At 36.9% G+C, this 14,297-nt stretch overlaps 1 long non-coding RNA gene across 1 annotated transcript in view; it reads right to left on the reverse strand.

Moving 5' to 3' along the window:
• The window catches only part of LOC112995740 (uncharacterized), a 147,276-nt gene extending 133,217 nt beyond the window's left edge, over positions 1 to 14,059 (reverse strand). Inside the window, exon 1 of the long non-coding RNA XR_003262237.2 lies at positions 13,034 to 14,059. This is a non-coding gene — a long non-coding RNA (uncharacterized LOC112995740). The remainder of the gene's footprint in view (positions 1 to 13,033) is intronic.
• Positions 14,060 to 14,297: the final 238 nt, after the last annotated feature.

Raw genomic sequence — 14,297 nt, forward strand, 5'->3', positions numbered from 1 at the left:
TCTTTGTTCTTTTCTTTGACTTGTCTTTAAAAAATAAAAAGTCAGTTCTAAGAATGCTTACAACTATCTTGTGTGAACTGAACCAAAATCACCAACTTAAATCATGCAGGCCACTGAAAAGCTATAGGATGAATTCCGCTCTTACTGATACACTCTATTTCAACTAGCAGTCATTCGGAAAAGTTTCTTGTATTAGTGTGCCACTCAGCTATGCAATCATGAAAATAAAATTCATATTAGTGTAACTCGCATGTTTAATATTCTAAAATCCATAATATTAGTGTAGTAACCCAAATGTTGGGCTAATAGAATATCAGTTCAAACTAACAAGCATGAATTGTTTCAAGTGATGATTTAAATTATCCTAAATTTAAAATGTGCCTAAAGCCCCTAGACTTTCTTCTTTGCACTAACCTTGTTTATATTCAGTTCAGATCTTTTTTGAATATCCGAAAAAATGAGTACAATCTTTACTTATCATCTGACCCCTGTTTTCAAGACTGCCAGATCACTGGGTGAATTTTCATATCCCTGCACATTACTCCACATTTGCAATCTGCAAGAGCGTGACAATCCTGCATTCCACACAACCAAGTTTTGGGTTTTTTCTGTTGGCTGCTATGTGTAACCACATTGCATTATGTAACTATGTAACAGTATTACATTGATAGTCAAGTTGACTTTTCTATTCCAAATATTCTCCAACAAAAATTTTAAACCTCAGCTGCCTGAAGCTCAGAGGTATCAGAGATCTGTGTCAAAATACTTTCTTTATTTTGTATCTTCAAAGAAATGCAGCTAACGGTGTGAACTACTTCCTTTCAACCTATCTGCCAACAATGTCAATCCTACAGTCAGTCTGAGAAACCTACTCTGCAGTTAATTTTAAATATTTTTTCATAACAGAAATTATGTCTCAGCTCAAGAGAGAATTTTTAGAGAGAAAAAGATCCTAGTGACATTTTTGATTTGGCAGCCATCTGGATTTATTCAAAAGTCTGAATTCAGCTGGGGGGAGTATTCCTTTTTTCTGTTTACATTAAATCTTTGAAAGTAGTTAGCACTGATCCTCCAGTTTTTCAAAGGTTATGTACAAGGTAGGATAAACAGCGTTAACTCTTCAATACCATGAACACACATTAACGCAATGCATTATTACAAATGATAACCCACTGCATTATATGAACTCTCAAACAATCATGTCACATCCCTTTAATTACTTCCAGTACATCAGGGTATGGTGTACCACCTGAGTGCAAAGACATATAATTGTTCACACACTTTTTTTTGTACTAAGCTGTTGGTCTATCATCGTTATAATTTTGTGCTGATTATCCAGTCTTCCGGGGCAGGTTTCCCATTGTGTGCAGTCTTTTCTGTTCGGTGAGTAAGAAACCACTGAGTAAGAGTAGGTGGGGATGTGATTTTTTTTTTTTTTAATGGGAAAGGAGAGTTAGCTGAATGTTGAAATTCTAGGAAAGCAAAACCAGCCATCCCAGATGCACCAATTCAACCCAGCTGTGTACTCTGAAAATGACCATTTCTTTATAAAAAAATTTATTTTACTTTCACTTATTTCAGTGAAGTTATCAATGGATCGTAATAAGATAAATTATTTTTAAATCAGAGCTTGCTTACTGAGGCTTACACTTGCAAACCCAACTGTTTGCGAAGAGGAAACAGCAGTGCCTAGATCGCTACAATGGAACATTGCAGCAACAAAATGAAAGGAAAGACGACCACGTGTTATGTTCTGTGTCCTGTGTGTCCGTATGGAGGGACTCTGGACAGCTGTAGCAAAGGAGGAAGGAAGGAACTGAAGAACAACCACAACATGATATGTTTCCAAGGTAAAGCCCGCTATGTGATTTGAGCTAAGTCAAGAGCGTCGAGGAGGTTTTCACAGCAGTTGTATAAGCAACTATTGCCACTGGATCATAAGTGACTAGCAAACAAATAAGACCTGTATGAGAGGAAGAAGCAGGATTATTTTTTCAGAAAATATGCAGGGTTGTGCTTCCTGCATGCAAAAGAAACAAACATCAGGATGCAGTTCTAGTTCCTGCACCCACAAACAGGGAATCTGCTCTCCAGGCAGAGCCTGATGAGCTTCTATTCCTTCTCTTCCCAGTGTTAGGCTCACAGTGAATCTCCATTTTCTTGTGGACTTCTGTCCACTTTCTGCTCTGAACGTACACTGATCTCCACATCACCCAGTGCCCCTGGCTCATGATTTTCAGTAACTCTATAGGAAAACTTTTCTTAGCCTTAGTGCTTAGTGCTGTGGTTAAGCCTTTTTGTCCATGTTTTCTGTCCTTTCAGCTCTGTTAGGCCACAGAGGAGTTTTCTTGCTTCTGTAATTTTCTATGAAGAAAAGGTGAAGTCCATGTTTACAGCTGTTCACAGTGACCAGCACAACACAGCTAGTTCGGGTAACACTTCAGGAATATGGTATATATACACATGAACTGTTTAGAATCATACAGTTGTGTATATAGTGCCAGGATTTTGCTAACTGTTTTGACTTTCTGGGAATACTTATCTGGTTAAAATTAAGATCTTACTGGCAAGAACTCTTAACAGCCTATAGTGAGAGTTTAAGAAAATCACCAATAAATACCTTTATGAGAGTGTGGAATGTCTCAGGGCAATGGGGCTTGTCACAGTAAGCTGTACTGGGATTTATAAAAGAGAAATATTCTAGGGTGTGATTTGTGTGGCTGGCTTAAACAGCAAAAAAATATGCAAATTCCATTATGCAAAATATTCTTTCACTTTGCAGTCGGCATGACTGGAAATACAGTTTGTGGCAAAAGCCAACATTGCATCAGACTGCATCTGTCCTCTCCCAACCTGCAGCCAAATCTTTTGCTATTCATTCTTGTTCCATTAGACCCTAAGTGCCCTAATGTCTGTCTGTTACATGAGATGTTACTACTTATTTGACCATGTATAATTTATTTATTTATATCAAATTAGCACCTGGAAATTCCAGTGAAGACTTAGATCTCATTGTCATTCATACTGTGGAAATACATTACAATAAATAGACCCTGCATACCCAAGATTTATCATTTAAATAAGTAGGCTAGACATAGAGAGCAAGAGTAACAGCAGCAGTGAAATGAAATTATTTGGTCAAGGTCATACAGCAAAGATCTCTCGGCTGGTTTACTGATTGAGCCATACATATCCATAGTAGCTTTCTGAAACTGAAAATAGGATGCCTGTTCGCAGTTAATGCTTGAAAATGATGGTATTCCTATGTCTTTATCCTTTAATACCAGTTACTCTATATGGTTATCAGAATAGCTCAGCAGGAAATGAAGTTTAAGAGTAGCAGGGAATGGTCTTCCCTTTTATCTCTTTGCTTCCGTTCCTCTGGCTGTAAAAGAAAGATATGTTATTTGGGCCTGACTCTGCTTTGAAGGAACTCTCACATTGCAGAAAGAAAGGCTGAAGCACCCATTTCTGATATCTATGAATCAGAAAGAACATTTGTTGACAGTACGTTGTAAAATTTGCCATTTCTCCGCAAAACTATGGTATGAAAATGATAAAAGTCATGAACTTTGTTCTGCATTGTGTTTTCTTTATGTGAGCTCTTTGAAACAACATTCAGGAATGAAATAAATGGTGCTTTAAATGACACTTTGATAAAACCACTCAAGTGTGGAAGGTCTGCTTTCTCTTTCTTACACCTCTAGTTTTTCCCTGTACCACTTCTCTCTTGGGACCTTTTAATTCTCAATTAGACTGAAATCCTTCATATCATCTTTGCAATGTAATGGGGACTTTGACATGAGACTCAAGACCTCGCTATTTGATTTTCATAAGCTTACATTGACATATAATTATTTTATTTCTGAATGTAGGATTTTATCAGTGTTTTGCACATACATTGCTTGTCCTCTCCAAGTATGTACTGTGCATGCACCTGTCTCATTCCTGAATTGCAGGATGGATCTATTAACATAGACATATAACATATAGCCCTGGTAGTGCTGATAAGTCCTTTTTAACAGTCACTGTATTCTACCCTCAAAGGGGCTGCACTTCAGCAGTGATTAAAATAGAATAATTGTAAATGTTTAAGTCCTTAGGCTTTTTCAAAGGATTAACTATTTTTTAATTAATGTAACAGTCTGCACTCCTCCAAACATCTGAACAAGGTATGTAAGATAAGAAGTCAATGTCCTTCCTCATATGCTGTAGTGTCTTGCCAGCCACGTCCTTGAAATAGTTGCATAGCTTCAGTCTTTCAAAGGATCTTTTACATGGAGTACTCTTTAATCCTCATGCAGAGCATCTCTTACCCCTTACCTCATTCCTCTGGCTATTTTCAGAAGCCAGAGATTTAAACATAATCTCTAAAATGAAAGACTGCATTTGGCATAGGTCAGAAATAGTAAGGCCAGTTAAAAAGTACAGCTGCTTGGATTTTTCTTGCATATGCTACAGTGAAATCACTGTAAATGCACACACTAGGCCAGTCAGAAGTCAGTAAATTGCTTAGTCCCAGATGTTCCAATCAATTTTAAATGAACATTTTCAAAGCTTCTGGGATGCTGTTGGATATTAACAGTAGATAGTGGGGGCATGCCTTTCAGAACACTATTTGTCTCTTGTCAGTAGAGCCTCAAGATATATTTTAGTATAAAAACTTTTAGTATAAAATCTTGCTGTTTTGTTAGCATTATAAAGCATTTTAAAGGGTTTTTTTCTAAATACTTATTTCAAATGTTTAAATTTTAAAAATATTTGTTTAAAATTTTTAGAATTTCCAAACTTTTTTTTAGCTCTTATCTACATTCCTGAGGTGAAAAGAAATATGGTTTTTCTCCAAAAGGCAATGTCCCTGCTTCAGAGACATTGTAAAACAAATTAGGGCCAGTGGTTCATAGAGGAGACCTTATTACTGGGTCATCTGAGTTAGGATGAAACAGCCATAACGATTCTTCTATTCTTCTTCTCTTAGGGTTTTCATGATCCTATTAAAGTCCAAAAGACTTTTTCCAGTGGCTTCAGGGAAGTTTGAAACAGGCCTATATTAAATTTGTCTCCTTTTACTCTTTCTCTCTTATCTGTCCTGAATAATGACCATCCTGTCAGTTTACTTCCAGATGTGACAGTAAATCAAACAGACCTTGGATCTCACTGTAATCTCTGTGGCTCAAAGAAATTTCAGCACTCATATACCTAACTGGGGAGATGAAGTAGAGATACAATTATAGCCAGTAGCTTTAATGATAGTTCACTAGAAGTAGCATCAGGTATTTTCAACTTTTAGAACTCAAGTATATTATCATTATTCATTTAAGTTGTTATCTTTATAGGTTATGATTCAGCAAGTATTTAATGTTTTCCAGTGAGTGATTAAATATTTTATATCGAGTTTTAAGCATTTGCTCTTTATTTGTTTTTAAGCATTGTTTAAGCATTTGTGGTTGAACATTTGTTCACATATTTTGTGGAGTCAGGGAGATGATGCCTACTGTCTTCTAGATATTTTGCAGACATAAGGGACATCCCTGGTCTAATGACTAGATGCAGTGGTCCATAGAAAGTAGTTTCTGTGCCCGTACATTTCCAACAACTGCCCTGAAACAGCTGCCTGTGCGGACTGGATTGCAGTATCAAGGCACAAAACCCAAAAAGGTGATTAAAGAGTAATTGCCAGAGATTTAGTATGGGTGTAGTTAGTCTGTGATTCCCTTTTAATCTGATCTTAATTTTTTTTTCCTTCTCCTCTTGCTGCAGGCTTTTTCTTACTCTTCTCTTGAGGACCACTGGTTGTTCTTAACTGTCAAAGGGAGATGAAAAAAACTTCTTATTTCTACATGATAGACACATTTGCAGCTGTGCCTACATAAGTGCTTGTTTTAGAGAAAAGCATTACAAAAAGTAAGGAGGAAATACTATAACCAGTACCAACAAGCTTTGAATGATTTAATGTAGAAAGTGAAAATAGAAAGACAAACATCTTCCTCATCAAATATTTCTCCTTTCCTTTCAGACAAACTCTGATTTGTATCTGAACAATATCTCCTATGCAGTTTGAGCATTTATATTAAAAAAAATCACAAAAAAAATGTATATTTCATGTTCCCTGGTGCTTTCAAAAAAAAAGTTTCTCTGTCACAGAGTTTGAGGCTTCAGGCCAACAAGAAAGTGTGGCAACTGCTCAACAACTACTTGAGGTGAACTGTAGACAGAGGTACTCTTATACATGGAAATTCACCCCTCCCTTCTCAAACCAGAGAAACAGGCACGATGCCAGGAGCTGCGAGTTATGAGTGTGTTTGTGAAGGGGAATTCACCTGCCAAATCACGAGCTCCCTGAGGACTGCAAGACCTTCCACACCCCCTCTTCCAGAATACAGTCTGAAAAAGCATCTGCCTATGTTGCAGTCTGAAAAGATTTGAAACCATAATCTATTCCCATGGTCCTTCCCTGGACTTTCCCCACAAATGTTATTTGGGTCTCTTCTGTACCCTGCACAATATTTCTCTCTGCACATACAGAGAGGCCTAGCATGTAGCTACACTATCCACAACCTCTCTTACCATAGATTCAAGTGATTCAGAAACTCCTGTTTAGCTCTCTAAGCTACAGTGACTTCAGTCTATTCAAAACTGATGTAATACCTGATCTGGATGAATCAGCTGGTGAAAAGACTGGAAGGCAGACTTCCTGCTACCACAATTCTTTAACCACAGAGTTTAGATTAAAATTATTGTTTTCTTTCTTATCTGTCCTTCCTAGCCTTGGAACAGAATTGTTTCACTGTGAATGTAGTAATCTAACTGCCAAGAACACTCCTTAAAATAACCTTACCTAGGTACAACTTGAAAGTAGGTCACAAAATGTATAGTGGAAAGCAGCAGTTTTTCTTTTTGCTAACATTACAGTACAAATGTGAAATACAACACTGTCCTCAGCCCCCTTGACAGCAACTGGCTTCAATGTCAAAATCCAACACAAATAACAATAACCTGCCTATTTCCTCCACACAACACAGCTTCTGTTAGACACTACCCTCTTAAAAGTCTTGGCTTTACTAGTTTCATAACACTGCTAAGTATACTTGGAAAGTTTGTCTTTTCCAACTTTGCAATGCTACTGGTCCGTATGTTTAGAATGTAAATGTTATACCATGGTACCATATTTTGTAGAACCCTGCTCACTGATGCAAAGCACTAGTTAAAACGTAGAGTTAACCTTTATAACTTAAAGCTTCCACAAGCTCTCATAGTATGCAAATTTGGCATTCTTCCAAACCAGGAGACAACCTAGGGATAACATTTTTTTATTTTTTAACAATTCTTATTATCTCAGAGTTGAACACTATTTTGCTCTTCCTGTAATTTGGAGCAGTTGTTTGTTTTTAAGTTGTATTTGTTGGCCATGGTTAACATGGTTTTCATCAGTGCAGAGCCGTAAGAGGCAGTAGAAATGACTTAGAGTACTTCTATTCAGGGCAGACTGGCTCTCCAGACTATGCTTGTGTTTTAATGGCATAGTCTGAGCAACACGAGGTAAGATGATGAACAGTGGCATCTAAGACAGCTCTGGGATCATCAAGAAGTGCAACCATCAAAGAAACCCATTATGAAACATATTATTCCAGTGGTATCTTGTTCCATCATAGCCCAAAAAAAGACATCAGCATTCTCTGGAAATGTGCTGAATGTGAGGAAAATGGAATATTCCTCCCCATCTGCTGGAAATACTCTAAAGTAAATAAGGATGCTAAGCACTGGGCAGAAATACTGGAAGTAATTTTTTAAAATAACAAAAAAGCAGACGCCAATGGAGGCCCCTAGTTTTTCTACTAGGCTTTGCATTGGAAAGAAATTATAGTTTGTGAAATGAGATCTACAGATAGCTGCCAGATGGTTAATCATGGTTAGTGGGGAACACAAAGGACTTTGCTTGGTGAACAGCCTTAGCAAAACAACAGATGTCCCCAAAACTGAAAATTTTACACATTTTAAAAGGTCTGAAGTCAGTAAATTCTGGTTCACAAATTTGAACCCTTCATTTCAGCCCTCATTTAAATGTCAGTTGCTGCCTGGTTGCCATGAAAAGCCTTAACAGGCTTGTATCTGAGAGGAACAGGGCAGGATTTGGTTCTACTACTAGTAATACCACAACCAACATTAGACTAAGATGACAGAAGTATCAAATCTCATTCTTGTCTTTGCTGGGCTAGAAAGCATTTCCCATACCAAGTTTAGACAATATAATGTTAGCATGTATCTACAACTGTCATCTCAGGTCTTAGGTACTTTACAAAAGTAGGCAAGCATTATTATGCAGGATGGGCAAGAAGAATTCAAAGAAGTGATCTAATAAACACAATACATTACTAATAATTAGAGAGATGTGTTTGTTTTTCACAAGAGAGTAAGCCATATGCCATTTTACAAATATAATCAAAAACACATGGAAACCTCAGAGATTTTACTGCAAGAAATAGGGAAGGTTAAAATGGTGAAATTTGATAGGGTTTTATGTAACATCTTACATTTTTAGTGTAAGGTAAAATAAAAGATATTTTTCTTTTTCTTGCAGAAGCTGAAAGTCATGCACTAGCCAAAGCATGTTAAGGTTGACAAAGTCACATGTGCACTGTATCTTTTCAATGATCTCTGTTAGTTACCTTTTTCTCTTTTTAATTCGAAAATGTGTGGCCCTTTTCAGAAAACTTGCTTTGCTGTTATCATCCCTATATCTTTTTTTAGCACTATGGTGTGACTAGAATAGGAAGTGGATTTGCTGTTAGTGTTTCCTTTCCTCTCAAACTGCATGTATGTCAGTCAGTTGAGTAGTAGCATCCTGTCCTTGTTTTCTTGCTTACCAATTTCACTTGACAATGACATTCAGGCTTCATTTCATAAGGATTTGACACTAGTACCATCATCAATATTTTTCAAAAATCAGGATATTTTCAGTAACCAAAAAAAAGGCATTAAAGGCTCAAAATGCAAAGGACCTCAGTTACTGTGACATTTCTTTAAATTTTTGGTTAGATCTCACTCATCTGGGTAGCCCATTTTTGGAAAACTGAAAATGAAATCCTGACCTCGTAAAAGACAACAGAAAAAATCACTTCAGTGAGATCAGAACTTCCCTCTAGCTCCTCTTTTAAACACTAAGCTTTTCTGGGGAAATTATGTTTTCCAGTCCGCATTTGTACATGGGTAATTGTCACATAATATTATTTGGGCTTTAATTTTTTTGTGCACACAGCAGATCAAATTCACTTGCAGAAAATTAATTCTGTCTGCCTGTGGGAGATCAGTGTGTGTGTGTGTGTGTGTGTGTGTGTGTGTTTTAGTCTCATCTGCAAAAAATGATTTCTGCAAAACTAGCACCTATAGATCAAATTCATTCAACATAGATACACTGCACTAACAGTATGGAGTGTCACAATGCAGAGGATAAGACCATTGCTGCTGGAGTAGGGATTTCTCCTACCAGAAACACGCCTTCTATATTCTAGAACATTTTTCTTCTATATTCTAGAACACTTTTTTTTCCTCAATTAACTTTAACAACATGAAAAAATCAAAGGATGCTATTGGATCTTGGGAATAACTTTACTTTTGGATAGCAATGTTTGATAAAGTTTATAAAGTCTGAAATACTTTCACAGTGATCCCAGATGTCTGAAGCTAATTCAAAATGTCTTTCCTGTTACAATGCAGGTAAGTATTTACTCTTCATTAATTTCCTAGGAGCAGCCTTTCTTACGAGTACAGTGACAGGCTTATCCTCACTCCTTGAGCCTCAGTTTCATCCTGCATAAAGTTACTTCAGAATGGGATACCAACTTCAGAAAGGGATACCAGAAGTATGAGCTATAACCTTTGCAATCCTTTAACTAATGTTTTATGTCAAGCGATAAGATAAAGGTGAAATAAGATAATTTTTCTGACGATTCATATTCTAAGCATTCCCTGTCAATCATTATAAAACAATGGTACTGAGTGTTTAGTTTCCACAGAAATGAAGAGGGGTTACTGAAACTCAGCAGAATCCTGCAGAATTTGACAATGGGAGTCCTAACCAACTGTTACTCAACTCAACCGCAAACTCCCATTGATTTAAATTAAATCAAAATTAGGATTAATACACATTTACACTCAAGTTTACTTATCTAATAGTGGCTGAAGATTTAATTCCTCAGACAACACCCTGACCCTACAGAACTCAATAGCAAAACCCTCATGGGCCTTGCTGGTCTAGGATTTGATGAGTAAGTTTCACTTTCCAGTTCAGGAAACAAATCAGCTAGCCCTTTATCTCAAGAAAAGATATCTATGACTCTTGAATATATATTCATACCATCAAGATGATTTTATGTTATTAGCAGTGAGAACACTGACAACAACCTAGCCGTGTTTACTCTGACCAGTTTTGAGAAAAAGCAGTCATAAGGTATTACCAATAGGACCTTATCTTCTAAGAGCCATCCATGATGTCAAAGGGCATTCAAAAATCATAAATCAGGGCCTGAAAATCATCTACTTTTTTACAGTAATTGTTGAGACATTATGCTAGGTTGCATTTCTTTTCTCAAGAAAAGCATAATTGATTAACAAACAGGCAAAAAGTTCTGTTCCTTGAGCAGGAACATAGCACATACTTATGAATGATATATAAAAGGATGTCAATCACCACTTTAGAGCTATCAGGCCTACAGTGTGTCAGCTAATAAGCCAAATCTTGATCTGAATCCAGCTTTGGATAATTAACTTCTTCCTGACTGCAAAATCCCCCTACAGAATTGGCTGGATACAATTCAGGCTTCACATTATTAAACAACTGTTACATTCATCCCAGATATGGATGAATTCAATCATCTGTAAAAGGGACTTCTTATACATAGAACTGGGACTGAACCTTCTGTCCTCAACCTAGCAAACTCTCCACTGAACATTATCACATCCCGAACTTTTTTTTTAAGGCTATGAACAGAAAATAGCTGCTTATAGAGGAAAGAACTGTGTGAACACTGAGAATAGTTTCCTCTCATCCCTCAGATACAAGGGTCAGCAACTTGTCAAGGATTATATGTCAAATTGTATTTTTCTTTTCTAAACCAGTGGTTGAACTTGCTGGAAGAAACTTAGCAAGAGCCAGGAACTGCTGCTTCCCAGGGGAGGCAAGATCCCGTCACCGTACAGTCGATAGCTCATCTGTATGTGAGGTACTAGTTTCTGGCTGCCGCTGAGTCCTAACTCAGGAGGCAGTAGAGGCTGAGTCCCTCTCTTTGCCACAGATGCTTTGTTCCAGGCACCAAAGTTGTCAGCTCTGCACCCAGAGAGTAATGTCCGGGCAGTAGCCTATTGATCATGTCTTCCATTTCTTCTCTCTCTGTATCTACACCTAGTACTTCTGTCTGTGGTGACGGTTCCCAGAGATTGCAGGCTGTGATACCAGTCCACCTTATGAATCTTTGCTCCTGACACTAAGACAAGCCCTAGAGAACACCAAATAAAACCCAGAGAGGAAAGTCAGAGAAGAGAAATGTAGTGGAGCAAGAAAGAAAGAAAAAATTTAAGAAAAAAGTGCTAAAGGAAAAGAAGAAGGAAAAGGAGAGCCTAACATAAAATACTGTAGAAAAGCAGAGAGACAGCAACTCAGTTCATTCCTGAAAACACCAAAGGTTCTAAGAAACCTTGAGCTATAAACAGACTGTAGAACAACTTTAGATCATAATTTACACAACATTTGGGAAGCTTTTCTTAGGAAGCTGGGAGGAAAAAGGCACCTTAGGCTATTTTTTTGCAAAATGAGATGTGCAATACTTTCTTACACTAAACATGTAATTGCTCCAATGCAGACATGTGCTTATTGTGAATATATTGCTGCTATTCCAGGCATTAATGGTTATCTCAGTCTCTAGAAAGTATGCATATTCTCAGTGATGCATAAATTAAACTTGTAATAAGGTATGTATAAATGTAACATCAAAAAGACATCAAGGATCTAAAAAAACATTTGAAATATATTCCAGTAACCCCATAAATAGTATAGATAGGACAGAACATGGACTGATAGTCCAGTCTCCAGTGATAAGCTGATGATTACCATAAAACTGTAAAATAATTTAGGCTGGAAGAGACCTCTGAAGGCTCTGTGGTCCTACCCACCTCTCAAAACTCAAATTATCTACTGTCCGCTCATGAGAGAACAGTATACTCAACACATCCGAAAATGAGATCACCCAACTGTAGGCTAATGTTTTCCAAACATCTAATTTAAAGGAATCTGCATATAACATTGCTGCTATGTGTCAACATGCATGTAATACACAGCATGAACCTGCTGACAGGAACCTAATAGGAAAACTTTCACATAATCTGAGAAATTTTCATCAAATCAAGCATATTAAAGATAGTTTATTAATCACTAATCACTAACTACTTTATAATTCAAGCTTATCAGGCAATTAATGAGTGACAGCAAGAATTTATCAGCATTTTTGAAATACATTTATTCATATTGCTACAGACTACCTATAAAATACAAGGATCATCAAAATGTTAATGCCTCCTGTTGAATAGACTGTCACTGGTGAATGAATCGCCCTTCTGATTTGTTTTTATTACCACAAACAGTCATACAATAGAATTCAGATAATATGTCATGGGCTATAACTTTGAAGCAAATACTAGCAGGCAGTTTCACACAGGATCTAGTCACAAAAAAAAGAAAAGAATCATGGACAGGAGTAGCCTATGTGTTTCAAGATGTATTCATACCAACATTACTTGAACCAGATCTTGAATACATAAATACCTCGAAGAAGATTCTTCCACTACTTAATTAACAATAGAAGAAATATGCCTAGGTCAGCATTTTCAAGCTAAATGACAAGCAGCTCCAATTACAGAAGAAAGGAAGGGCAGGCAAAACAGACAAGTGAGAAAGGAAGAACTCGACTACGGTAATATAACAGCTGACGGAGTGTTAGTGTATCTTATCATAACCATTTGGTTTGTTTGTTACATCTCTTACCACTATCCCTTGTCTGTCATTTTCTTTAATCTTTTAGGACTCCTGATTCTGGGAGAAGGTCTGCATCTTACCACATATTTACACAACAGCAAGACAATGAGCTCCTAGTCCAGACTGGGATAGTTGAGTGCTGCAATAAAAACAAAAGCAAATCACCACAAATACAAAATTCTGCTCTTCGGAAGTTAGGGTTTGATTACACATATTCACACCAGAATTTTAAGTAACAGTGAGTTTCTGAATTGGGTCTTGGCTCTAAAAACAATGCTTCCTAGCTCAGTATAGCTGATGTTTTTAGGCCTATGATTCCTATCTCTCTGGCTTATTCTCTTAAGGCAAGTTTCTACTGCTGTGGGCACTACAGAGGAGTTTCAGCACTGGAAAACTGGGCTTGATTTTGCTGCACCTTATGCATAACCAGCATCACTTTTGTTTGCTAAATTCTGACTGCAAAGTATTTGTTACTGCAGGTGGTAAGACAAGGGGAAAAGGAACTCTGTGCAATTTCAGATTTTTGGCAGAATTAGATGAAAAATTGTGTTTTGTTATATATCTGATCAGTAGTATAAATATGGCACACAAATATGTTACTCTAACCAGTTATTTTTCTCACTAAGACTACACTTTAGAAGAAGCTATTCTGTAGGACTGATTCTGGACTAGTTGTAACAGCTGTATTTAAACTACTGCCAAAGGGAGAAGAGAAAAGAGGAAAAGATGTAAAGGAAGTCTGGCAGTGGAAAAGGAGAAAAAGAGTGCGAACAAAAGATAAAACAAAGGAGGAACTCTGAATAAGTGGTAAGAGATAATGGTAAGACAGAGGAAGGCAAACAGAATATAAACCAGAAAGATCAAAAATGTAAAATGCAAAGTAGCTTCTCAACAGTAGTGAAGCATGTTGGGCAAAGATAATGTTTACCTCTGTCTTTGTACCATATCTACAATCCCAATGACTAGCATAATACAAACCATTACTGTTTCTTCCATTTTCCAGAGAATGCATAAGTTTCCTAGGTTCTTATGTATATCATTCACTCTAGATCTAAATTATTTATGACCTGGAGCTGATGGAAGCTACACCATAGTCTAGTATGTCATAAAAATAGGAAATTATGACCGAAAGCCTATATTCTCCTTTGTTCTCTTTCATCCCATTACTTATTTCAATCTATATACAACCCTTTTGTGTTGCAATTTCATGTGCAAATTCCTATATTCCTTCTTGTATCTTTTAGTGACACATTTGCACAAACATGTCTGGCAT

This window comes from Dromaius novaehollandiae, chromosome Z, assembly GCF_036370855.1.
Source record: "Dromaius novaehollandiae isolate bDroNov1 chromosome Z, bDroNov1.hap1, whole genome shotgun sequence".
Classification (NCBI taxonomy): Eukaryota; Metazoa; Chordata; class Aves; order Casuariiformes; family Dromaiidae; genus Dromaius; species Dromaius novaehollandiae.